At 43.4% G+C, this 25480-nt stretch overlaps 1 protein-coding gene and 1 non-coding gene across 2 annotated transcripts in view; both read right to left on the reverse strand.

Annotated features, from left to right (window-relative positions):
- The window catches only part of ZNF609 (zinc finger protein 609), a 143497-nt gene that overhangs the window by 70346 nt on the left and 47671 nt on the right, over window positions 1–25480 (reverse strand).
- Window positions 11919–12025, reverse strand: LOC126024890 (U6 spliceosomal RNA). The gene has a single exon (XR_007500979.1). It is a non-coding gene; the product is annotated as a U6 spliceosomal RNA (small nuclear RNA).

Consider the following 25480-nt stretch of genomic DNA (forward strand, 5'->3'; position numbering starts at 1 on the left):
TGTCTTGGAAAGATTTTTTTTTTAAAGTAATCTTTTAAAAGTAGTACCATGAACTGAGAGAAAGGCCCTAGGTACAACAGGAAACAAGGCAGACAAAAACTCCTATACTCTCATGGAGCTCATAACCCCACTGTGGGAGGGACAGATGAAGTAAAAATAAATTAGACAGCAGTTGAGACAGTAATGTGTTAGAAAAAAATAGAGATAAAAGCTTGTGTAGGTGTATAATTTTAGAGTATTAAGAGACTCAACAAGAAGATGACATTTCTATGATTAGAGCCTTATCAAATCCAGGCTTCCCTTAAACTTTTATGCTGTGCCTTACCATGGTTTGAACAAATCCTCTCCCACCAGCAAGTCTCCCCATCCTTTTCTTTTTTTTTTTTGTTGGGTATGGAGTTGCTTACCCCAGTGGTGCTCAGGAGCTATTACTGGCTCTCCATTCTCAGAGAACAATATGTGATGTAGGACAGAAGGATCAAAGTACCAGCAACGTAGTATGCAAATAAAGTGCTTTAACCTCAGAAATCAAGCTACAGCCTACCTTCCTTGTTTTTGGTATAGTTAGCAATTTTACTTTCTTTTTCTGGGGGAGGGGAGTGTCACACCTGGAGATGTTCATGGAGCCATATGAGATGATGGGAATTGAATCAGGGTCAGTCATATGCAAGGCAAGCACATTAAGCGCTAAATTATATCTCTCTTATTCCAATATTTAAGATTAAATGTTAATCTGGTCACTCTAAACAAAATAGCTACCACATCCCTAGGTATTCCTAGCCAAATGAAGTCACCTGTCTGAACTCTAGTTCTAAATTCTATGCTGCTTTCTGGCTTAATTTCTGGATTCTGGATTCTCTCCAGCCCCTCAAGTAAACTCTTATTCCTGGCATTAGCATGCACTTTAAAAAGTCACATGAGGCCGGGAGAGATAGCACAGCGGCGTTTGCCTTGCAAGCAGCCGATCCAGGACCAAAGGTGGTTGGTTCGAATCCCGGTGTCCCATATGGTCCCCCGTGCCTGCCAGGAGCTATTTCTGAGCAGACAGCCAGGAATAACCCCTGAGCACCGCTGGGTGTGGCCCAAAAAAAAAAAGTCACATGATTGGGCTGGAGTAAGGCGTTTGCCTTGCATGCAGAAGGACATTGGTTCAAATCCCAGCATCCCATATGGTCCCCCAAGCCTGCTGGGGGCGATTTCTGAGTGTAGAGCCAGGAGTAACCCATGAGCGCTGCTGGGTGTGACATCCCCCCAAAAAAAAGAAGTCACATGATTAGTCTCTAGTCAGATACAGTAGCAGGAAACTCAAAAATCAAATCTCTGGATTTGGTGCTCACAATGCATGCAGAAGGACGGTGGTTCAAATCCCGGCATCCCATATGACAGCACAGCTTAAGATCGGATATAAAAAGAAAAGAAAGAAAGAAATTGGAAATAGCAAACAAAATGGAGTCCAAAGCAGACAGGAGAAAGAAAGTAATAAAATTTACAGCAGAAATCAATGAATTGGGGACTGGACAAACAATAAATTGAAATTCAAAATAAATTAATCCAAAAAATTAAAACCAAGAACTGGTTCCATAAAAAATAAAAATAAACAAGATTGGGCCGGGCAGTGGCGCTAAAGGTAAGGTGCCTGCCTTGCCTGCGCTAGCCTTGGATGGACCGCAGTTCGATCCCCCGGTGTCCCATATGGTCCCCCAAGCCAGGAGCAACTTCTGAGCACATAGCCAGGAGTAGCCCCTGAGCATTACCGGGTGTGGCCCAAAAACCAAAAAAAAAAATAAACAAGATTGATGAAACTACTAGCAAGACTCAAAGTAAAATAGTAAAAATCCTAATTGACCTAACCCTAAATCAAATCAGAAAAAAATGATAATCCAAGGATTATCAGAGATTACTTTGAAAATCTATATGCCACAAGTCCTAAGCCCATGAGAGATAAATTTTTCGAACTCCTGTAATTTCCAAGACAGAACCAAGAAGACGTGGAATACCTGACAGACCTACATAATCAAGGAAATCAAAATGTAATCAAGTCTCTCCAAAAACAATAGCCCAGGCTCAGATGGATTCATTAGTGAGTTCTTTAAACCTTGAAGACTTACCTGCCTTTCAGGATCTCCCAGAAAATCAATAAATAGAAACACTTCTGAACAGTTTCTATGAAACACTGACCTGATACCAAAAACAGAGAGATGCCACAAAAAGAGAGAATTACAGACCAATTTCCCTGCAGCACATAGATGCAAAGATTCCTTTTATTCGGGCCACACCCGTTTGATGCTCAGGGGTTACTCCTGGCTAAGCGCTCAGAAATTGCCCCAGGCTTGGGGGGATCATATGGGATGCAGGGGAATCAAACCGTAGTCCTTCCTTGGCTAGCGCTTGCAAGGCAGACACCTTTCCTCTAGCGCCACCTCACCGGCCCCAGATGCAAAGATTCTTAACAAATAAAATACTAGAAAATTATATACAAGTCATCAAAAAGATCATACACAATGGCCTGATATGATTCATCCCAGGATTCAAGGATAGTTTGACATATGGAGTCAATCAACAAATGTAACACACAATATCAACATGTAACAACCCACATGATCATATTAATTGATGCAGAAAAAACATCTGACAAAAATACAGCACCCATTCATGATTCTCAGTAGGATGGAAATTGAAGGGACTTTGCTCAACTTATGTTGAGTCATTTGTCACAAATATCAGCAAACATAAAAAAATAATCAACAACTGGGGCCAGAGAGATAGCATGGAGGTAGCGCATTTGCCTTGTGGTTTGAATCGCAGCATCCCATATGGTCCCCTGAGCCTGCCAGGGGCGATTTCTGAGCATAGAGCCAGGAGTAATCCCTGAGCGCTTCCGGGTGTAACCCAAAAACAAACAAAAAATAAATAAATAAATACTAAATGAAAAATAATCAATGGGGAAAACAATCTTCCCCTAGTCAGGCACTAGATAAGGTTGCCTACTCTCATCATTTTTATTCAATATAGTATTGAAGTACTTGCCATTGCAATTAGGCAAGAAAAATACATCGACATCCAGACAGGAAGCTCTATTTGAGGATGACAAACTATATGCAGAAAACCCTAAAGATTACAAAAAAAACCTCCTAGAAACAATAAATTTGTACAGTAGAGTGACAGGCTATAAACAAACATTCCTTTATGAAAATAATAAAATAAAAGCCAAATTTAGGGTCCGGAGAGATAGCACAGCAGCGTTTGCCTTGCAAGCAGCCGATCCAGGACCAAAGGTGATTGGTTCGAATCCCGGTGTCCCACATGGTCCCCCGTGCCTGCCAGGAGCTATTTCTGAGCAAACAGCCAGGAGTAACCTCTGAGCACCGCCGGGTGTGACCCAAAAAACAAAAAAAAAGAAGCCAAATTTAGAACCCAACAATGTCATGTTTATAATTAGCAACATGATTTTCATTCTAAAACAGTTCTGGCAAGATTCATTTGCAGTGGGGAGAGGAAAGGAACTACCTGATTTATTAACTGTTAAGGTTTTTTGTTTTGTTTTGTTTTGTTTTGTTAGGCTAGTCAAGTGAAGCAGTGGGAGTGTAAAAGGAACAAAGAAATCTGTAACTGGGGCCAAAGAGATAGCAGAGAGGTAATGTGTTTGCCTTGCATGCAGAAGGTCGGTGGTTTGAATTCTGGCATCCCATATGGTCCCCCAAGCCAGGAGCGATTTCTGAGAATAGAGCCAGGAGTAACCCCTGAGCGCTGCTTGGTGTTACCCAAAAACAAACAAAAAAAATCTGTAACTGGCTGTGATCAATTAATTGTAAACACCACTGCACTCGGACCAGCCAACTGCTAAGTAAGGTTTATTATCAATCTATAACAAGGGTTGGGAGATAACATGCCTGGTAAACATGTGACCTGTGTTCGTTTTGCAGCACAAGACATTCCTGTGAGCACAGCGGGGATGTCCCCGCACAGCATGAGTAGCTCCCGAGAAGTTGTCCTGAGAAGTTATCCCTGAGAAGGATCCTTGGGCATCCTTATGCACTTAATTTCTTTTTTTGGGGGGGGGGAGGGGCAAACCCAGCGGTGCTCAGGGGTTACTCCTGGCTCTGCGCTAAGAAATCGCTCCTGATTCAGGGGATCACACGGGATGCTGGGGGATCGAACCCACATCCGTCCTGGATCAGCTGCGTGTAAGGCAAACCCTCTACCACTGTGCTACACTCCGACCACATCCTTATGTATTTAAGATGAACCCTGACAGACTGGTTGAACCCCTAGATCACCTGAACACAGGCTGAGCAGCACAGACAAACTCAAAGTCTGTAACAACTAAGTACAATTATAGTACTGGACTTTTTTGTAGAATTATTTAATCATGAATAATTAGAGCTTACAGACAGCAGTTTTTAAAAGAGATGTTCAATGAGTGATTAATAAACATATTACTAACTTATTAAGACCTTTCATGCAGGTCATCTGTTTAAAGAGAATTCTGTCACCATGAAAGTAAAACTCAGTTTAATTCTATGAAGAATAAATAATTCAGGGATTAGGGACTGGATGGCAATGGCAAAGCATAAGTTTATTATATCTAAGGCCCTGGGTCCAATCCTTAATACAAAAACTAACAAACAAAAAAATGGCCCTAAAAACATCATATTTGTTGAATGCAAAATGTTATATGATCTGGGCCCGGAGAGATAGCACAGCGGCGTTTGCCTTGCAAACAGCCGATCCAGGACCAAAGGTGGTTGGTTCGAATCCCGGCATCCCATATGGTCCCCGTGCCTGCCAGGAGCTATTTCTGAGCAGACAGCCAGGAGTAACCCTTGAGCACCGCCGGGTGTGGCCAAACAAACAAACAAAAAAAAAAGGAAAGGAGAAATAGATTTTGGAAAATGGAAAATGATTGTAGGAGTAGTGAGCATAAGGCGAAAGAATAACATAAACCAGTGGAGCAAATGGATGAACAACACATAAAGAAAGAGATGTTTTGTTTCAGGGGTGAGTTAAAGTAGGAAGGAAGTTTCAGCAAGGAAATACCATGAAATAAACTTAGTCATACAGGGGCTACTTTTATTTTACACAGTACTGTGGTTACCAGCTCTGTACAGAGGTGCTACATGGGCAGACACAAACTTCACAGAACACTGTTCTGTTTCTGGCCACACTTAATAATATACTCCTGGCTCACTGCTTGCTGGTCACTGTAGGCAATGCTTGGGGAGCATAAGCTACTGGGGATTGAACCTGCAAAGCATATGCCCCAACCCTTTAAGGTATCTCCTGTACAATAATTTTTGGGGTCATATACCTAATAGAGCTATTTATGACTCTGGGGTAGATGCCCAGGTATGTGGGGATGGAACCTAAGTTACTCATGTGCAAAAAAATGTGCTCTCAGCGCAGTCAGATCTAGCTCTGGTCCAGAGAAAAACAAAATCATGTTCAACATCTATAGGATACCATACAAACTCCGAATTCCCTAGGCAAATCACATGGTAGTTCATATGGCCAATGACTTAGATCACTTTCTATTTCTTTTGCTCTATTTAGATAAAGTTGGGTTTTCAGTAGTTGTGACCAAAAAAAAAAGTGTATGAAAATTAGTGTAGAGATCATTTGATCCAGAGGCCCATCAGGAGTGATCCCTGATCTAAGAACAAGAAGTAAACCATGAGCATTGTCAGGTGTGGCCAAAATATTAAAAAATAATTTAAATTACTGGGGTCGAAGAGGTGGCAGGGTGGTAGGGCATTTGCCTTGCATGAAGCCAACCCAGGACATATGGTGATTCAATTCCCTGAATCCCATATGGTTCCCCGAGCGGGCCAGGGGCAACCTCCCCCCCCAAAAAAAGAAATTTGCTAGAATGTGAGGGCTGGTGCTACAGGATCCCTGGGTAACAAGTTTGCCTTGCATGCAGCCAACCAGGGTTCAACCAGGGTTGGCATCCCATATGATCCCCTGAACCTGCCAGGAGTGATTTCTTGAGTGCAAAGCCAGGAGTAACACCTGAACGCCACTGGGTTTGGCCCAAAAACCAAAAATGAAAATTAGTGTAGAGTGGCCAGAGTGGCAGCGCAAACAGTAGGGTATCTGCCTTGCACACGCTAACCTAGGACGGACTGTGGTTCAATCCCCCAGTGTCCCATTTGGTCCTCCAAGCCAGGAGCAGTTTCTAAGCACAGAGCCAGGAATAACCCTGAGCATCACCTGATGTGGCCCCAAAACAAAACAAAAAATTAGTGTACAACATAAAGTGAGGTGGCAGTGTCCAATCCGATTTTAAAGGTTAAGTACAGTGTTTCCCAACTTGTGTGTGTGTGTGAGTGCACGCCTGTTAGTGTGTGTATACACACATACATACATATATATAAATTAGTGTGTAATTATGGTTAGTAAGTATGAAGTAGGCTTTGGAGTTAGAGCAATAGTACAGTGGGTAGAGCATTTGTTTGCAAACTACTCTATTAAACTGGTTTAAATGACTATCAAAGGCCAGCTTGTTCCCTTCAGTAGAAAAACTATGTTGGAAAGAAAACAAAAAGGTCCCAGGCAAAAGAGACAGTCTGGCTGGCTGAGTGCTTGCTTTGCTTGCAAGAGGAGAGTTCTGATCCTCTGCATCATACAGTCCCCCAAACACCAGCAGAAGTGATTCCTGAGCATGAAGCCAGAATAGCCCTTGAGCACTACTAGGTGTGAGCTAAAACCCAAAAGTGAAATAAAAACAAATAAATAATGATGCCCACATTCTCCACAAAAAAATAAATAAAATAAAACAAAGCAAAGAAAATAAATAAAAAAAAGTCTCAAAGTAGGGATGAGATCCAATGAGAAGGCCAGTGTGGCTAGAAGATGGTAAGTGGTAGAAAAAAAGCACATGAAAGAAAGCTAGGTCATATCAAAGTCTCATAAGCGATTCAGGACTTGGTTAATGCATACAACTAGGGCAATGTCAGAAAAATATTTTATTTTTTATTTTTTTTGTTTTTTGGGGTCACACCTGGCTCCATGCTCAGAAATCGCTCCTGGCAGGCTCAGGGGACCATATGGGATGCCGGGATTCTAACCACCAACCTTCTGCATGCAAGGCAAACACCTTACCTCCATGCTATCTCTCTGGCCCCCAGAAAAAAATATTTTATAAGCCCCCCCCTCCCAGTTAGTCAAATTTGGGTGTGAGCAGGAGACGATGTTTTAAACAGCTTAACAATAACACACAACCCTCGGACCAACTTTAAATGCTTTTTTAAAAAAGTGCTCTAACAGGGCCAGCAAGAGAGAGATAACATGGTGGTAGGGCTTTTGCCTTACATGCAGAAGGACTGTGGTTCAAATTCCGGCATCCCATATGGTCCTCAGAGTCTGCCAGGGGCGATTTCTGAGCATACAGCCAGGAGTAACCCCTAAGTGCTGCCGAATGTGACCCAAAAACAAAACAAAACAAAAACAAAATCAAAGATCTGACATTAGTTTACAGGGTATAAATGTGTCTATGTTGGGTTTTGTTTTGTTTTGTTTTGTTTTGTTTTTGGTTTTTGGGCCACACCCGTTTGACGCTCAGGGGTTACTCCTGGCTATGTGCTCAGAAATCGCCCCTGGCTTGGGGGGACCATATGGGACGCCGGGGGATCGAACCGAGGTCCTTCCTTGGCTAGCGCTTGCAAGGCAGACACCTCACCTCCAGCGCCACCTACCCGGCCCCAAATGTGTCTATGTTTTAGGAATACATGTTTATCACATCCATAACCAAATGAGCAACTCCCAGCAAGCACCACAATTAAATGTGTGAATACAACAGCCCAAACCACTGCAAAGCAAAAGAAATGACCAAAAAAAATAACTTGCTACAAGTAAATAGTAACTAATATTAAAAAACAGTGGGGGAGGGCTGGAGAGATAGCATGGAGGTAAGGCATTTACCTTTCATGCAGGAGGTCATCGGTTTGAATCCCGGTGCCCATATGGTCCCCCGTGCCTGCCAGGAGCAATTTCTGAGCCTGGAGCCAGGAATAACCCCTGAGCACTGCCGGGTGTGACCCAAAAACCAAAACCAAACAAACAAACAAACAAAAAAAAAAAAACAGTGGCGGGCCCGGAGAGATAGCACAGCGGTGTTTGCCTTGCAAGCAGCCCATCCAGGACCAAAGGTGGTTGGTTCGAATCCCGGTGTCCCATATGGTCCCCTGAGCCTGCCAGGAGCTATTTCTGAGCAGACAGCCAGGAGTAACCCCTGAGCACCGCCGGGTGTGACCCAAAAAACCAAAAAAAAAACAAAAACAAAAAAAAAAAAAAACAGTGGGGGAGAGGGGAATCCCAGAGCAATGGCACAGTAGGTAGGGCACTTGGCCTTACATATGGCTGACCTGGGTTCGAACTCTGGAACCATATGTGAACCATGAGCATACTGGGTATGGCCCCTTAATAAAACGAACAAACAAGCACAAACAGATAAGGAAAAAAATATATATATATATTGAGGTTAGGACACTTGGGTAAGGCACTTGTCTTGCATGAGGCCTACTAGGTTCGATCCCCAACAACCCGTATGTTCCCTCAGCATTGCCAGGAATAACCCCAAAGCATCACTGGAGTGGTCCCAAAACAACAACCGTCAAAACAAACAAGTAAACAAGTGTTAGGGCTGGGAAACAGTAACGGAGGTGAGGCACTTGCCTTGTAAGAGTTGGCATTGGCCACGACAATGGTTTGGTTCCTGGCATCATATATAGGCCCCTGAGTGCCACCAGAAGTGACCCCTGGGCAAAGAACCTGGAATAAGTCCTGAGCAACAGGTGTAGCCCTAAAAACAAAACAAAACAAAACAAAACAAAACAAAACAAAACAAAACAAAACAAAAAAAACAAAGAAACTGTGGGTCTGGGAAGATGGTGTCAAGGACATCTGCATATGCTGAGCTTGAGAAGCTGGAAGCTAAACTCTCTCACTTCCACTGTACCCTCTTCTGCATGGCTGAACTCTGCCAGCCCTGAATACTGCAGCCAAAAGCAGGTACCATCGCAACCCTTTTTTGGAATGGCCCCAAACCTAAGAAAAAACGAAAGGATAATAAAACTTATTGTACAGTGCAGTAACTCTATATTAGTTAAATAAGTGTCCCCAATTTTTTTTTTAAAGTTTTTGGGCCATACCCAGTAAGGCTCAGGGGTTACTACTCTTGGCTCTGCGCTCAGAAATCGCTCCTGACTTGGGGGACCATATGGGATGCCGGGATTCCAATCACTGTCCGTCCTGGATCAGCTCCTTGCAAGGCAAACGCCTTACCACTGTGCTACCTCTCCGGCCCAAGTCCCCATTTTTTGGAGATGCAGGTAAAGAAACAAGAAAGAGAAAAATATCTTGAACATCCAAATTGTTCAACAAAAATGAAATATATGTAGATCTATTTTTTGCTATGTTTGCTTTATTTATAAACATTTGCTATACATATATATATAGCAAACATTGCAAAACTTTTATTGCCACACCCAGCAATGCTCTGGGATTACTCCTGGCTTTGAATTCAAGAGTAATTTTGGTGGGCTTGGGGAATCATATGAGGTGCTGAATATTGAACCCTGGCTGACTACATACAAAGCAAGAGCACTGAGCCAGAGTAACAGCACAGTGATAGGGTGTTTGTCTTGTACACGGCCAACACAGGATGGACCAGGGTTCGATTCCCAGCATCCCATATATTCCCCCAAGCCTGCCAGGAGTGATTTCTGAGTGCAGAACCAGGAGTAACCCCTGAGCACCTCCAGGTGTGACCCCAAAACAAAACCAAAACAAAACAAAACCAACAAGAGACTATATGCTGTCATATCTCTCTGGATCCACACAGCAAACTTTTAACAAATACTGTATCAAATCTAGGTGATAGGTGGCCATTTCATTTTCTCTAATTTTTCTAGGTATTAAATGTTGGTGGCAAGGAGAATATATTCTCACAGTACACTTATCTCCTTATATCTGGAAGATGGTTTAATTATATTGAAGGATAGAAGGCCAGTTCATACTCTTAGTTCTTACTATTCCAACAAAAATGAAACCTTACAAGTCGGACATGTAAAGTATTTTAAAAACATCTAAGTCTGGGGCCGGGAAGGTGGCGTTAGAGGTAAGGTGTCTGCCTTGCAAGCGCTAGTGTAGGATGGACGTGGTTCAATCCCCTGACGTCCCATATGGTCCCCCCAAGGCAGGGGCGATTTCTGAGCGCATAGCCAGGAGTAAACCCCTGAGCGTCAAATGGGTGTGGCCCAAAAACCAAAACAAAAACCAAAAAAATCTAAGTCTGTTTATAAATATTTTCTCTTGATTCCACTTTGTCAGTTCCCTTTATCTCAGTCGTTAATTCCTTATAATTGCCAAATAAATCAAATAGATGAAACCTACAAGTTCTGTATAGTTTATGATATTTCATAAATATGAATGAGATTTCTCAAAACTCACCAGTAAAAGGCTTCTGGACTATACAGTAGATTCAGGCTGTCTGCCAAGAATCAATGACACAGACACACCACCAGTGAACTCTCAGAAGCCAGCACCTGTAGCAGAATTGTGTTACACTCTGATGCAGCTGCTTTGCACTTGCTCTCAAAAGAACTTAAACTCTGGTACCAAAAGTAAAACTGGAAAAGTAGACGATACTGTCCCCCTACTCCCTCCGCCAGAAGCTTAAGACCAATTTCTTTCTTTCTTTTGGTTTTTGGGTCACACCTGGCAGTGCTCAGGGGACCATATGGGATACTGGGATTCAAACCACTGTCCTGCATAAAAGGCAAATGCCTTTTATTTACCTATCTATGCTATCTCTCTGGCCCCTTAAGACCAATTTCTAAATCATTCTCCATCCTTTCTGTATTTGCTTTCTTTACTCGCATCTAATTGTAAACTCTGAGTCAATTAAAAAATATTTATTCTAATTAAACATGCTCAGTTAATAGGCCTGTTGAGAAAGGGCTAAAATTTCTGACTCAATTTCTTCAAATCAACAGAGAGCGTCGGGCCGGGCGGTGGCACTAAAGGTAAGGTGCCTGCCTGCCTTGCCTGCGCTAGCCTTGGACGGACCGTGGTTCGATCCCCCGGTGTCCCATATGGTCCCCCAAGCCAGGAGCAACTTCTGAGCGCATAGCCAGGAGTAACCCCTGAGCGTTACCGGGTGTGGCCCAAAAGCCAAAAAAAAAAAAAAAAAAAAAACAGAGAGCATAAGCACTTGCCTTGCATTCAGCCAAACCCAATTTGAATTCCCCATCTCTGGTATTACATGGGATCACCTGAACATTTCCAGAGCCAGGACTAGCCCCTAACCACTGCTAGGTGTGGCCGAAATCCCTCCTGATGACATCACAGCTTTCTAATTTCCCATAGTAATAAATATAGCTGCTCTGAAATATCCATCTTGAAGTTCTTCTAACATCAAGTCTACTTTCCAAAGTATTAGATTATTTTGACCAATAGGTAGCCAAGTTTGCTTCATTTAAAACGATACATCAACACAAAGCTAGGGATATGGACCAAGGACTAAATTGCAGACACATACCAAGTATATGTAAGCACAGGGTTTAAATTCCCAGTGTCATTACTCACCACCTGCCTAACACCTGAGTGAGGTTCCTATTATCATTAATCAAACAAAAAAGTCTAAAAAGGTCTGGGATATGGCTCAATGACCAAACAGCTACCTTGTATATGTGGAGGTCCTGAATACAGGTTCGCATCAAGTGGGTACTTTTTTTTTTTTAATATGAAATGCTGGGGCCGGAAAGATAGTACAGAGGTAGAGTGTTTGCCTCTCATGCAGAAGGACGGTGGTTCGAATCCTGGCATCCCATATGGTCCTTGAGCCTGCCAGGAGCAATTTCTGAGCGTAGAGCCAGGAGTAACCCCTGAGCACTGCCAGGTGTGACCCAAAAACCAAAAAAAATATGAAATGCTTCACGAATTTGCGTGTCATCCTTGCACAGGGGCTATGCTAATCCTCTCTGTATCGTTCCAATTTTAGTGTATGTGCTACCGAAGCGAGCACTGTCCTCAATTTTTTTTGAGGGGGAGTCCAAACCCCACAGCCCTCAGACTCCCGGCTCTGTGCTCAGAAACCACTCTTGGCTCAGGGAACCATATGGGATGCCGGGAATGAAATTCAGGTCCATCCTACCTACCTATGCTACCTCTCCAGCCACAATTCCTCTCATCTTTAAATCAAAACTCATGGGCAATTTTGGGAGTGGGGGCTACCAATTGGTGCTCAGAGTGTCCCAGAACCACTCACAGCGATTTTTGGCTGATGGCTCAGAGTTATGGTCCAAGGACAAGGGTGTACTCAGGCCCCATTGTGCTGGGACCAAACTAGGGCCACGCAGCAGTGTTTGGGAGTCTCCAATGCCACACTGAGTAGACTCAGGGGCTACAGGCAAACATAATGAGGAGCTACAGGATGAATCCCAGTTAGGCAGATGCAAAATCTGCATTTTAATTCCTGTATGAACTCCCTGTCATCCTCATGGGGAACTTCAGGACACACAAAAAATTAAACTTAGCTTTCAGTAGTAAGAATGCATTTTATGGGGCTTCAGAGATAGCATGGAGGTAAGGTGTTTGCCTTGCATGCAGGATGGTGGTTCGAATCCCGGCATCCCATATGGTCCCCTGAGCCTGCCAGGAGCGATTTCTGAGCATAGAGCCAGGAGTAACCCGAGTGCTGTCGGGTGTGATCCAAAAACCAAAACAAAACAAAATAACCCCCCACACACACAAAAAAAATGAATGCATATTCTAGGGACCAGAGAGATAGCATGGAGGTTAAGGCGTTTGCCTTGCATGCAGAAGGATGGTGGTTCGAATCCCGGCATTCCGTATGGTCCCCCGGGGCCGGGCGGTGGCGCTAAAGGTAAGGTGCCTGCCTTGCCTGCGCTAGCCTTGGACGGACCGTGGTTCGATCCCCCGGTGTCCCATATGTCCCCCAAGCCAGGAGCAACTTCTGAGCACATAGCCAGGAGTAACCCCTGAGCGTTACCAGGTGTGGCCCAAAAAAAAAAAAAACAACCAAAACCGTATGGTCCCCCGAACCTGCCAGGAGCGATTTCTAAGCACAGAGCGAGGGGTAACCCCTGAACACTGTGGGGTGTGATCCAAGAACCTAAATAAATAAATAAATAAATAAATAAATAAATAAATAAATAAATAAATAAATAAATAAATAAATAAATAAAGCATATTCTAAGGCTAAGACAATTCAAAGAGCCTCAGCACATATTTTTGCATGTGAGATCCTGGGTTCAATAACTGGCACCACATGGTCTCCTGAACACGAATAGATATGGCCTCAAACCAAGAAATAAGCACACAAATAAATATACCAGAGAACAAAAAATCTGCTGATTTTGATCCCCTTAAGAGATCATGAGAAGAGGTCCAGGAGTGTGTCTCAGAGGTACAGTACTTGTATCTTGCATACATCATGTCTGATCCCTGGCATAACCCCACATTAATGCGGGGTGCAGTATCTGAAGCTATAATCAAGTGTGTGACCCATGGTACATTATAGAAACAACAAAAGGAAGGAAAGGGGAGAAAATAGAGATGATCCCAAAGCCAATGATTTCTAAGGCCTTTGCCAAGCCTAGTTTTCCCTCCTCCATTTCATTTTATTTCTTTTTTTGAGGCCACATCTAACTGTGCCCAGGGCTTATGCCTGGCTCTCCAATCAGAGATCAACCTGGCAAGATAGTGGAGCATTTGAGAAGCTGAGGAGCAAACTCACATTGGGGATGTGCATGGCAAGCACTTGCTGTATTATCTCTCTGGTCCTTCCCTCACTCTGTATTTTAGTGCTTTTAAAAATATCAAATTCATTTACAAAATGCTTATATAACTGAGAATCCTTAGTGACTCAAGCTTACATTAAAGGTAAATATGAGAGGTCGGAGTAATAGCACAGCAGTAGGGCATTTACCTTGCACGCAGCTGACCCAGGATGGACCTGGGTTCAATCCCCAGCGTCCGGTATAGTCCCCCGAGCCAGGAGCGATTTCTGAGCGCATAGCCTGAGCATCACCGGGTGTGGCTAAAATTCTCCCCCCCCCAAAAGGGTAAATGTGCAGTTCTATAAATGATTGTTAAAAAATTAATTTTATCTTCATATAAGATGCCTGGAATAGAACCCAGGTTAGCCATGTACAAGCCTTACCTGCTGTGCAATTGCTCTGGGTCCCTTAGAGAATTCTGTTTTCTGTGACACAACCAGGCCAGAATCATTCCTTCAACTTTACAGCATTACATTTAATCTGCTTAATTTATTCCTTTTTTTTTTTCTTTTCTTGGTTTTTGGGTCACACCCCGCAGCACTCAGGGGACCATATGGGATGCCAGGATTCGAACCAACGTCCTTCTGCATGCAAGGCAAAAGACTTACGTAACGCTGTGCTATCTCTCCAGCCCCAATCTGTTTTAATTTATTGTCTTAAAAGGTTATTCTTGAGCATTGTTACATATCTTGCTTATTATATAAGCAAGACTAGTGTATTTTGCCCCTGCCAAAAGTAAAATACCAAACAACAAACCTAAGAAGACACAGAGCAACTATAAATCACAGTAAATGAAGAAAGGTTAAATATTTGACTTATTTGGCTACACTACGTACTGAATAAGCATATGGCATTTATATAGTTAGGTATGACAGGATGCTAGGTATATGAGATCTAGCAGTTTTAATACACTTATTCATTATAAAGCCATCTTCTTTGCCTTTTTTTTTTTCTTTTTTTGGTTTTTGGGCCATACTTGGTAACACTCACAGGTTGCTTCTGGCTTAGGGGACCATATGGGATGCTGGGGGATCAAACCAGGGTCCGTCCTAGGTTAGTGCATGCAAGGCAAAAAAGCCCTATCGCTTGTGCCACTGTTCCGGCCCCACCATCTTCTTTTCAATCTCTAAGAGGCCATATGCTATTTTTAAAATTCTCCCTAACAAAAAGTTGATAAACCATATATAGTAGGTAAACAAATGTTAGTACCAGGAATAATTCACACAAAATATTTTCTAGTGCTCAGTAGAAGTTCAGGTAAGGCCACCAATGATACCTTTTTCTGTCAGAATTGAGCCCTTGATCAGGCTTCCTTCACCCAGACCAGTAGTTGGCAAGCCTAGGCTCGAGAGCCACATGCGGCTTTTTACACTTTTTAATGCGGCTCTTCTGTGTGCTGGGGTGGCCGCTCTAGGAGTCAGGACTCTGCTCCTAGCCTCTGTCAGTGCACGCCCTGTGTGGCTCTCAAAATAAATTTCAATCGTGGTTTTGGAGAGATTTGGCTCAGCTGAAATAAAAGGTTGCCCACCACTGTTCCAGACAGTTACACAGCCACTTTGAATGTGAGGTTAATCTTTACCTCCGCCCTCCCAGAATGAACTACTAATCTTCCACTGTTGATTTCCAAAGCATGAGGGTCACTTTTATCACCTTCAGATTCTATATATTATTCGCTTTAATTTGGTTAACAGGGGTCACATCCAACCAAGCTCTATGCTAAAGGTAAGCATGTGGTACAGGGAATGAATTTGGGATCTGTTTGCTTGTTTTGGGGCCAACCCGGCAGTGCTGAGGGACTACTTCTGGCTATGCACTCAGCCCCATGCAAGGCAAACACCCTATCTCTGTGCTATCTCTCCTGCTCCCTAGGATCTTGCATGCAAACATCCACTAAACCCATGGATCTCTCTCCAGTCTGACAATGCACCGAGTTGGAATAACAAATAAATCTCTTTGGCCTAAAATTAAAATTTCTTTCTGAGCTGTATATTAAAATAGTTCACAATGTTAGGGCATAGCCTGGAGATGATCGCTTCTCTAGGGGATATTTCTTCTCTTTAGTACCAAAGCCAAAGGAGTAAATTTAACTGTGAGTTAACATGAGTTCTCTCAGATACTAAAAGGTCACTGAAGTACAAAAGCTGAGGGAGGGGTGGGGAAGGGAAGGTTGATCCTCAGGGCCTGGTTTGATTCCCAGCAACCCATATGGTTCCCCATAGTCTGGGTGCTGCCGGGTGTGACCCAAAAATCCTATCTCCCCCCCAAAAAAGAAGGATAAAATTTAAAGATATGAAGTTCTTGAGTCAAGATCCAAATGAATGAGTTCCTTTTTTTGGGATGCCTGGAATCAAACCTGGGTCTGTCCTGGGTTGGCCGCGTGTAAGGCAAGCACCCCTACTGCTGTGCTACAGTCTGGTCCACAGCTAGCATTTAATAAGTACTACTGTTACTGACAGATTTGTGCTGGCAATAAAAAAAATTCACATAAATAATTAAAGAGTCCCATAGTACAAACAATAAAATGGGGAGGGGACAGAATTCACTAAAAGAAATCAATCTCAATCTCTCTCTCTCTCTCCTCCCTCTCTCCTCTCTCCTCTCTCCTCTCTCCTCTCTCTCTCTCTCTCCTCTCTCCTCTCTCCTCTCTCTCTCTCTCTCTCTCTCTCTCTCTCTCTCTCTCTCTCTCTCTCTCTCTCTCATGGGTGGTTTGGGCCACACTTAGTAATGCTCAGGGGTTACTCCTGACTATGCGCTCAGAAGTTGCTCCTAATTGGGGGACCATATGGGACGCCAGGGGATCTAACCTCGGTCCATCCTAGGCTAGCGCTGGCAAGGCAAACACCTTACCTCTAGCGCCACCTCGCCGGCCCCAATACCTATATCTCTATCTATATATCTGTATCATGTCTCAAAAGCACAAGCCTGGCCTTCAGAAATAACCCCCAGTCCATGGGGCCGGAGAGATAGCATGGAGGTAAGGTGTTTGCCTTGCATGCAGAAAGACGGTGTTTCGAATCCCGGCATCCCATATGATCCCATGATTGCCTGCCAGGAGCAATTTCTGAGCGTAGAGCCAGGGGTGCCCCCTGAGCGCTGCCAGGTGTGACCCAAAAACAAAACAAAAACAAACAAACAAACTAAAAGAAAGAACCCCCAGTCCAAAGCTGGAAGTAGCCAAAAGAAACAAAAAAAAACCTAAAACCTGTACTGGAGTATGTACAAAGCATGCAGAGCTAGAGAGCTACTGAATGGACTGGAAAAATAAACTCTGAATGCAGACCCAGTTCAGTTCCCAGTACTGCAATATCCCCGAGTACCTCCAGGTGTGGAAGAAAGGAGGGAGGAAGAAAAAAAAAGCACTACGAATACGGGAAAGGCACCCAATATTGAAAGCAATTTGAAGGGGGAAAGGCTGACCACACCCAGTGGCACTTAAGGGTTACTCCTAGCTCTGTGCTCAGAAATTACTCCTGGCAAGCTTGGGGACCATATGAGATACAGGGATCAAACCTAGGTCAGATATGTGCAAAACAAACACCCATTCCGCTGTGCTATCTCACTCTGGTCCTGAAAACAATTACTGCTACACATTGACTGTGCATGTATTTGGCAAATTATTTTCATAAGCCTATATAAGTTAAACAATGAGAAGTTTAATTGGGTGGGGTAGTATTTGGGCCACATGTGGCAGCAGTTAGGCCTAGCTCCTGGCTCTGCACTCAGGGACCAATCCTTTTAGGGCTTAGAGGACCATATGTGGTGTTGGGTATTGAACCTAAGTCAGCAAAGTGTAAAGCAAGATCCCTACTAATTATACAATTGCTCTGGCCCAAAATAATGACATTTTTTAAGCAGAAAATCACAAGATTTCAGGTTTCATTAAGAGGGAGTTGGAGATAATTAATATTTCTGTTAAAGTTATCACAAAAATTCTGTAACCCAAATATTTGTCCTTATAATAAAGTCAATTAGAACTGGGATTGACCAATGAACCAATGAATGACATGTGGTCTCCTTAGCACCAACAAAAGCACTGCTGAGAGTGCCCCAAAACCTAACCTCACCTTAAATCAATTAACACCCACAACTATCTCTGGTGTGTGTCTGTCCATCCTCCCACCCTTCTGTGTGTCTGTTTGTCCCTCAGTCCTCCTACCCTTTTACCCCAGGCAGAAAATCTGCAGTGATGCAGGCTAGGAAGCAACAATACAGCAGAAAGGCACTTGCCTTGCACATAGTTGATCTGGGTTCAATCCCCAGCACCACAGAAGGTCCTCAGAGTTGCAGCGCCATGAATAAGCCCTGAATTTTACTGAGTGTGACCCCCAAAAAAGTGCAAATAAAAGCAGAAACTCTGCGACAATTCTGTAGTGCAGAGAAGTGTGCAGGGAAAGGGGATTGAAGTTTCACTGGACGTTTCAAGCACACATACCCAAACACAGACTGGCTGTAAACTCCAGTGATCCACGAGGCTCACAGGCCCAGAGCAATGGCAGAGTGGCTCTACTATTTTAGAAAATAGATCATGAAGAGTACACTTGGGAACCAGATGACTTGGCTGTGAATCTTCTTCGCTCTGCTTCTTCCTAGCTATGTGACCTGTGGTAAATTACCTAACTGCTTCAAGCCAAGATTCCTCAACTCCATTTAAGAACAACAAAGCACAGACTTGCTGACTCGTGATGACTAAGTTAGTGAATGTATTCGCAATGCTCACAACAATCCAAGCACAAAGGAGTACATTTTCAAGTGTTTGCTATTATTAGTCAGTGTTTTGAAAATGCAATTTAAGGGGCTGGAGAGATAACATGGAGGTAAGGTATTTGCCTTGCATGCAGAAGGATGGTGGTTCTGTAGTTGGAATCCCAGCTTCCCATATGGTGCCCCGAGCCTGCCAGGAGCGATTTCTGAGCATAGAGCCAGGAGGAAACCCTGAGCACTGCCTGGTCTGACCCAAAAACAAACAAAAGAAAAAAATTAAAAAAAAAAAAAAAAAAAAAAAGAAAGAAAGAAAGAAAGAAAAAAGAAAATGCAATTTAATTAATGTATGATTTAGGCCTACTGGCAAAATTAGTTTCTCCTGGACAAAACTGAATAGAACAAATTATGTGTCTGGGATTTCAGGTGAATGCCTGATATAAAGCAGCACAAATGAAAAAAGATCTCCTTGGGGGCCGGAGAGATAGCACAGTGGTAGGGCACTTGCCTTGCACGCAGCCAACCAAGGACCGGTGGCAGTTCAAATCGGGGCATCCCATATAGTCCCCCAAGCCTTCCAGGAGCAATTTCTGAGCACAGAGCCAGGAGCATCCCTGAGCACCACTGGGTGTAACCCAAAAACCAAAACAAACACACACACACACACACACACACACACACACACACATCCATAATTTTCTTCTCACCAACAATTTTGAATATTTCCTCAAGTAGTTTTAGTAGATACATAGTTCAAATACTGTTCTAAGAATCTCTCTTCAGGGACTCTAACCTGTAATATTAACTGGACATACTTCTTTTTTCTTTTTCTTTTTTTTTAGTTTTTGGGTCACACCCGGTAAAACTCACGGGATACTCCTGGCTATGCGCTCAGAAATCACCCCTGGTTCAGGGGACCATATAGGACGCTGGGGATCAAATCCAAGTCTGTCCTGGATCAGCCGCCTGAAAGGGAAACACTATACCTCTACACTATCGCTCAGGCCCAACCGGACATACTTCTTACTGGGTATTATTTCTCTGATCTCTATTGAGAGCATCTGATTTAGCAGCCATCTGGTGAGTGTTGCTTCTATGGTATCTGATTTTCCATTAAAATATCCATAGGTAGAATTACTCAAAAGTGACACCTATCAACAAGACGCACACGCTATGCTGCCTCTGCGGCTAAGGCCTACCACCTGCAGAAGTCCACCTGTGGCAAGTGTGGCTACCCCGCCAAGCGCAAGAGAAAGTACAACTGGAGCGCCAACGCCAAGAGGAGGAACAACACTGGGACCGGTTGCATGAGGCACCTGAAAATTGTGTGCCGCAGATTCAGACATGGATTCCATGAGGGAACAACACCTAAACCTAAGAGAGCAGCGGTTGGAGCCGGGAAGGTGGCGCTAGAGGTAAGGTGTCTGCCTTGCAAGCGCTAGCTTAGGACTGACTGCGGTTCGATCCCCCAGTGTCCCATATGATCCCCGCAAGCCAGGAGCGATTTCTGAGCGCATAGCCAGGAGTAACCCCTGAGCATCAAACGGGTGTGCCCCCCCCCCAAAAGAGAGAGAGCAGCTGTTGCAGCATCCAGTACATCTTAAGGAATTCAACAACTAGTCTTGTGAATAAATGTCCTGGTTTAAAAAAAAAAAGTGGGGCCGGGCGGTGGCGCTAGAGGTAAGGTGCCTGCCTTGCCTGCGCTAGCCTTGGATGGACTGTGGTTTGATCCCCCGGCGTCCCATATGGTCCCCCAAGCCAGGAGCAACTTCTGAGCGCATAGCCAGGAGCAACCCCAGAGCATCACCGGGTGTGGCCCAAAAACCAAAAAAAAAAAAAAAAAAAAAAAGTGACACCTATTTCCTTTCCTTCATTGGTAAAAAAATATAAAAGACTACTTCTAAGTAAATGAAAATTGAACAACTTTTTAACTGTGTTGACTATAGATTTTCCCTTCCTGTTCTGTTTGTGAGTGCTGAACATTTTTTAATGATTTTTTTGTTGAAATGGTATGGCTAGCGATGAAGAATCAGTATAGTTTGCTCAGAGCCTTTTTTTGAGGGAGACCAGGCTTCTTCAAAGACTCGGCCCACCCCAATGCCTCAGAGCCCGCCCTCCCTCCCTCCCTCCCTCCCTTCCTTCCTTCCTTGAACCACCATCCTTCTGCATGCAAGGCAAACGCCTTACCTACATGCTATCTCTTTGGTCCCCTCAGAGCCATTTCTTTGAAAGATATTCTTAGGAAGATAGCTCAAAGGACTGAAACACATGTTTTGCATGCAAAAAACACAGGTTCAACTCTCAGTAAAAAAGACACATACATCTGGCCCGGAGAGAGAGCACAGCGGTGTTTGCCTTGCAAGCAGCCGATCCAGAACCTAAGGTGGTTGGTTCGAATCCCGGTGTCCCATATGGTCCCCAGTGCCTGCCAGGAGCTATTTCTGAGCAGACAGCCAGGAATAACCCCTGAGCACCGCCGGGTGTGGCCCAAAAAGCCAAAAAAAAAAAAAAAAAAAAGACACATACATCAAGTTTTGCAAGAATTTGAAACGAAGAGACTGCTCATACGTTGTTGACTAAAGTGTAAAATGACTCAATCACTAAGAAAAATGGTTCACTGGCCTCTCTCCTCTCCTCTCTCTGAATCCTTTCTTATTTTTGTTTTGAGTAAAAATCTGCAGTGTGTAGGGATTACTCTTGGCTCTATGAACTATACTCAAGGATTACTCCTGGAGGTAGTTAAGGGTCATACAGTTTTGCTGATTTCTTAGAATTAATTAAATATATTTACCATTATTTCCACTCAGGTATTTAAATTGTTGTCCATTAGAAAAGATTAATACAGGGCCGGAGAGATAGCATGCAGGTAGGGTGTTTGCTTTGCATGCAGAAAGGATGGTGGTTCGAATCCCAGCATCCCATATGGTCCCCCGAGCCAGCCAGGAGCGATTTCTGAGCATAGAGCCAGGAGTAACCCCTGAGTGCTGCCGGGTGTGACCCCAAAACAAAAGAAAACAAAAGTTTGTGTTGCAGAATGACAGGGAATGGACAAAGCTTACATTGTTGGGGGGGGGGGGGGTGGTGGTGGTGAGACTATACAGCCTGTCAGGAGTAACCCCTGAGCACTGCTGGGTGTTGTTGACTTTTGCATTGCTGGGAACAGAACTCAAGGAAGGACCCACATATGCAAGGTCAAAATCACATTTTTCTTAAAAAATCAAAGCCAAGACTAAAAGCAATCTAAATTTCCTCCAAATGATAGAATACCAAGACTGTGATATATCCATATAATGATCTAGCATTTAATACTGTCCAAGAGATAGTACAGGGATAAGATATTTAAAAAAATAAACAACCCCCAAATCATCAATCTTATACTTTTTTATTACATAGACATTTATTACAATAAATTAATCTTTTAAAATTTTAATTCTATCTCTATTTGGGACACCGGGGGATGGAACCTCAGTCCGTCCTAGGCTAGCTTCGGCCCTTTTCTTACCATTCTAACCCTTGGACCATATGGAATGCGGGGGTGGGGAGGTACTGAACTGAGGTCCATCCTAGGCTAGCGCCAGGAAGGCAGACACCTTACCGTTAGCGCCACCACTCCAGACCTGAGACAAAAGTGTTAAAGAAGAAACTGGGTTCCTGGTTTCCTGTAATCCTTATAAGTAGTCAGTCTTAAATCTCTTTTGTCTGTCAATCACAATGAAGGAAAATAGGTACTTCAATCTTTCATAATAAAGAACTGCAGCTTTCAGTCTTTTCTCAGCAGCTAGAGACCACTTGAGACAGCACAACACTGACAACCTGGGGGGCTACCACAAAGCAAGCATGACTTTCAATCTGGAGACCGAAGACCAAGTGCCCATTAAAGAACCAATGCTGGGGAGTTGGCACAGTGGGCTAGAGACCATGCTGTGCATCTGGAAGCCTTGTATTCACTTTGGCACTGCCTGGTTCCTCCAAGAGAGCCCGTCCCCTAGTCTCCAACCCAAATCAGGAGTCAGACCAAAGTAACATAAGCAAGAACCAATGTACCTGCCTCAAATCCCCAGCTCATAGCTTTCACATTAAACTTGTAAGGGGCTTGTTTGCTGACAGCTGGATTTATAAAGAGGGATTAGCCCTGGCTTTACTGCTGAGAAAAACTCTTGACCTTGGAAAAGAATTTCAACTTAGATGAGGCTATAGAAAAACCTGGACTTGCTCTTTGCTGTTTTGCAAGAGGGGGTGAAAAAGCTGAGAAGTCAGCTGCTAGAAAGAAACTAGAACTCAAGATTATTGGTGCAGAAGGCAAGGTTAAGAAGAACCATTACCCCCAAGGCTTTAAAGAAGGGTAAGCCCCACTGCAGTGGAAACCAGATGATAGCCTGAGGGGTTGGTTGATATTCCCAGAAGGCTATGTGTTCCAAAAAGTGGGATGCCGGGATTCGAACCACTGTCCTTCTGCATGCAAGGCAAATGACCTAACCTCCATGCTATCTCTCCGGCCCCAGAAGCCTGGTTCTTATCCCCTAAGCAATACTGAAAGTGTCAATAAGTTGATATGGGGTAGCCATATTTGTAAAGGGGAAGCACTTGGGGGAAGCTAACAACTTTTACTCTCTTCGCCTGATGGTCTAGCTTCTGAACTGACACCAAACTAGCTACTGGTTTGTGGGTCACACCGGCAGCGCTCCTGGCTCTGTGCTCAGAAATCGGTCCTGGCAGGCACGGGGGACCATATGGGATGATGGAATTAGAACCACCATCCTTCCTGAATCGGATGCATGCAAGACAAACAAATGCCCTGCTATTGTGCTATCTCTTTGGCCCTAGCTGCTGGTTTTTGAGCCAAGAGTTATGTGAATACTTTGTGGAAAAGAAGAGGTTTTGAAGGATGGTAGTGGCAGCAGGGGAAAGGTCCTGCAACATCATGCCAAAACTGCAGAAGATGAAAATTCTCAGAAAAGAATCCTAAAATATCCTTTAGATCTAGAACTACTGTATATGAAGATCAATCTGAAAAGCATTTGAAAAACAAATGTAACTCAAGAGGGAAGTCAAAACCTTGCTTCTCTATTCAAAATATTAATGCAGGTTTAAAAGATAAAACTAACTGAAGGACCCACAACTGCATGGCCATGTAAGCAACATCTCCGCTTCAGATTCACCACAAATCTTGGAAGAGATGCAAGCCAAATTGCTAAAACTGTACAGTACACTCATCTTCCAGCTGAAAACTCTAGGGCACCCTTAAAACCAAGTAGGGTTCAGTTGCTCTCTGCCAAAGCCCCACAGCTGCCAACATGGAAACCATGCAAATGGTCCAACCTCACTGCTTCACGACTAAATCTCTGCAGAGATGCCAAACTGACAAAACATTCCAGGTAGAGCCGTTTTTTTGGATGAGAATTCTGATGTCTTCTCAGAGTGGAGGCAGGAAGCCGTCTCACTGCCCCCCTGCATACCAAATAAGATGAGAAAAATAGCACAGAAGTCAGCTAAGCTCAATAAACAAAAACAGTAGCACATAAGGCTAATAAAAACAAGTAGCTTAGTAAACCTTCAACAACTTTAATGATCCCAATGTGAGATATAGTAATTTTCACAAATTTTCTTTTACTAAATTTTTTCCAATATTTCCATTACCATTTTATTGTAACAAGCACTATTAAATAAATTATTTTGTGCCTGTTAAGGGGACAGGTTTGGAAGTAGGTGGAAAACTGGAGAAAATAGTGGAAGAAAAGTGATATTGGCAGTGGGACTATATTGCTGTCAGAAGACTGAATGGCTAAAACACTAAAAACAACTTTGTTGGGCCGGAGAGATAGCATGGAGGTAAAGCCTTGCATGCAGAAGGTCAGTGGTTCGAATCCTGGCATCCCATAAGGTCCCTCGAGCCTGTCAGGAGTGATTTCTGAGCGTAGAATCAGGAGTAATCCCTGAGCGCTGCCAGGTGTGACCCAAAAACCCAAAACCAAAACCAAAACCAAAAAAAGAACAACTTTGTAAATCACAATATTATTTTAAAAAATTAGAATATTCTGATTTGCTTCTACATGGATGCATATGGAGAACATAGTGCTGAGCAAAATGAGTCAGAGGGAAAAGGGTAGACACAGAATAATCACACTCATTTGTGGGATATATATTTAAAAAAAAATAGTATAGTAATAATACTCAATGACAATAGAGATGAGGATCAGAACTGGTCCATGGCAGGAAGCTTTGCAAGCTTGCAAAGGAGTGCAGTTAGAACAGAGAAGAGAACACTGTGACAAAGATTGTTGGAAATGATCACTCTGGAAAATAGGGAGCTGGAAGGACATAAAGTGATAAACATGATGAGGAGGAGGAGGAGGAGGAGGTGGTGGTGGTGGTGGAAGAGTAAGAGGAGGAGGAGGAGGGGGAAGTGGAGGAGGAGGAGGGGGAGGAAGAAGAGGATTGTCTGCTAAGGAGGAGGGGGAGGAAGAAGAGGATTGTCTGCTAAGATAAGCCAGGGAAAGAATGGGAAGGAAACTGGGGACACTGGTGGCAGGAAATGTGCACTAGTGAAGTCACGGGTGCTGGAACACTGTAACTGTGCTTCTCACAGTGATTCAATTAAAAATTTATTAAAGAAAATTCCTATAAAGGCAAACAAAGACATTTTGAGCTCTGAAGGCTGTAGTATTTACTATTCAACATTGCTCTTGTAGCATGAAAATAGTCAGAGACGATATGTAATATGTAAAGGAACTAGTGAGTCTATGTTTCAACAAAATTTTATTATTTATAAATAACTTTTCATAATTTTCATATCATAAAGGTCTATTCCTTTGATAATTTCCAGTCACTAAAAATGGAAGCAAGGGTCGGAGCAATAGTATAATGATAGGGGCATTTGCCTTGCATGTGGCAGACCCAGATTCGATCTGGCAATCGATATGGTCCCTTAAGCACCACTCTGAGCATCACTGGTATGGCCCAAAAAGAAAATAAAGAATAAT

Source organism: Suncus etruscus, chromosome 1 (assembly GCF_024139225.1).
Source record: "Suncus etruscus isolate mSunEtr1 chromosome 1, mSunEtr1.pri.cur, whole genome shotgun sequence".
In the NCBI taxonomy this organism is placed as follows: domain Eukaryota; kingdom Metazoa; phylum Chordata; class Mammalia; order Eulipotyphla; family Soricidae; genus Suncus; species Suncus etruscus.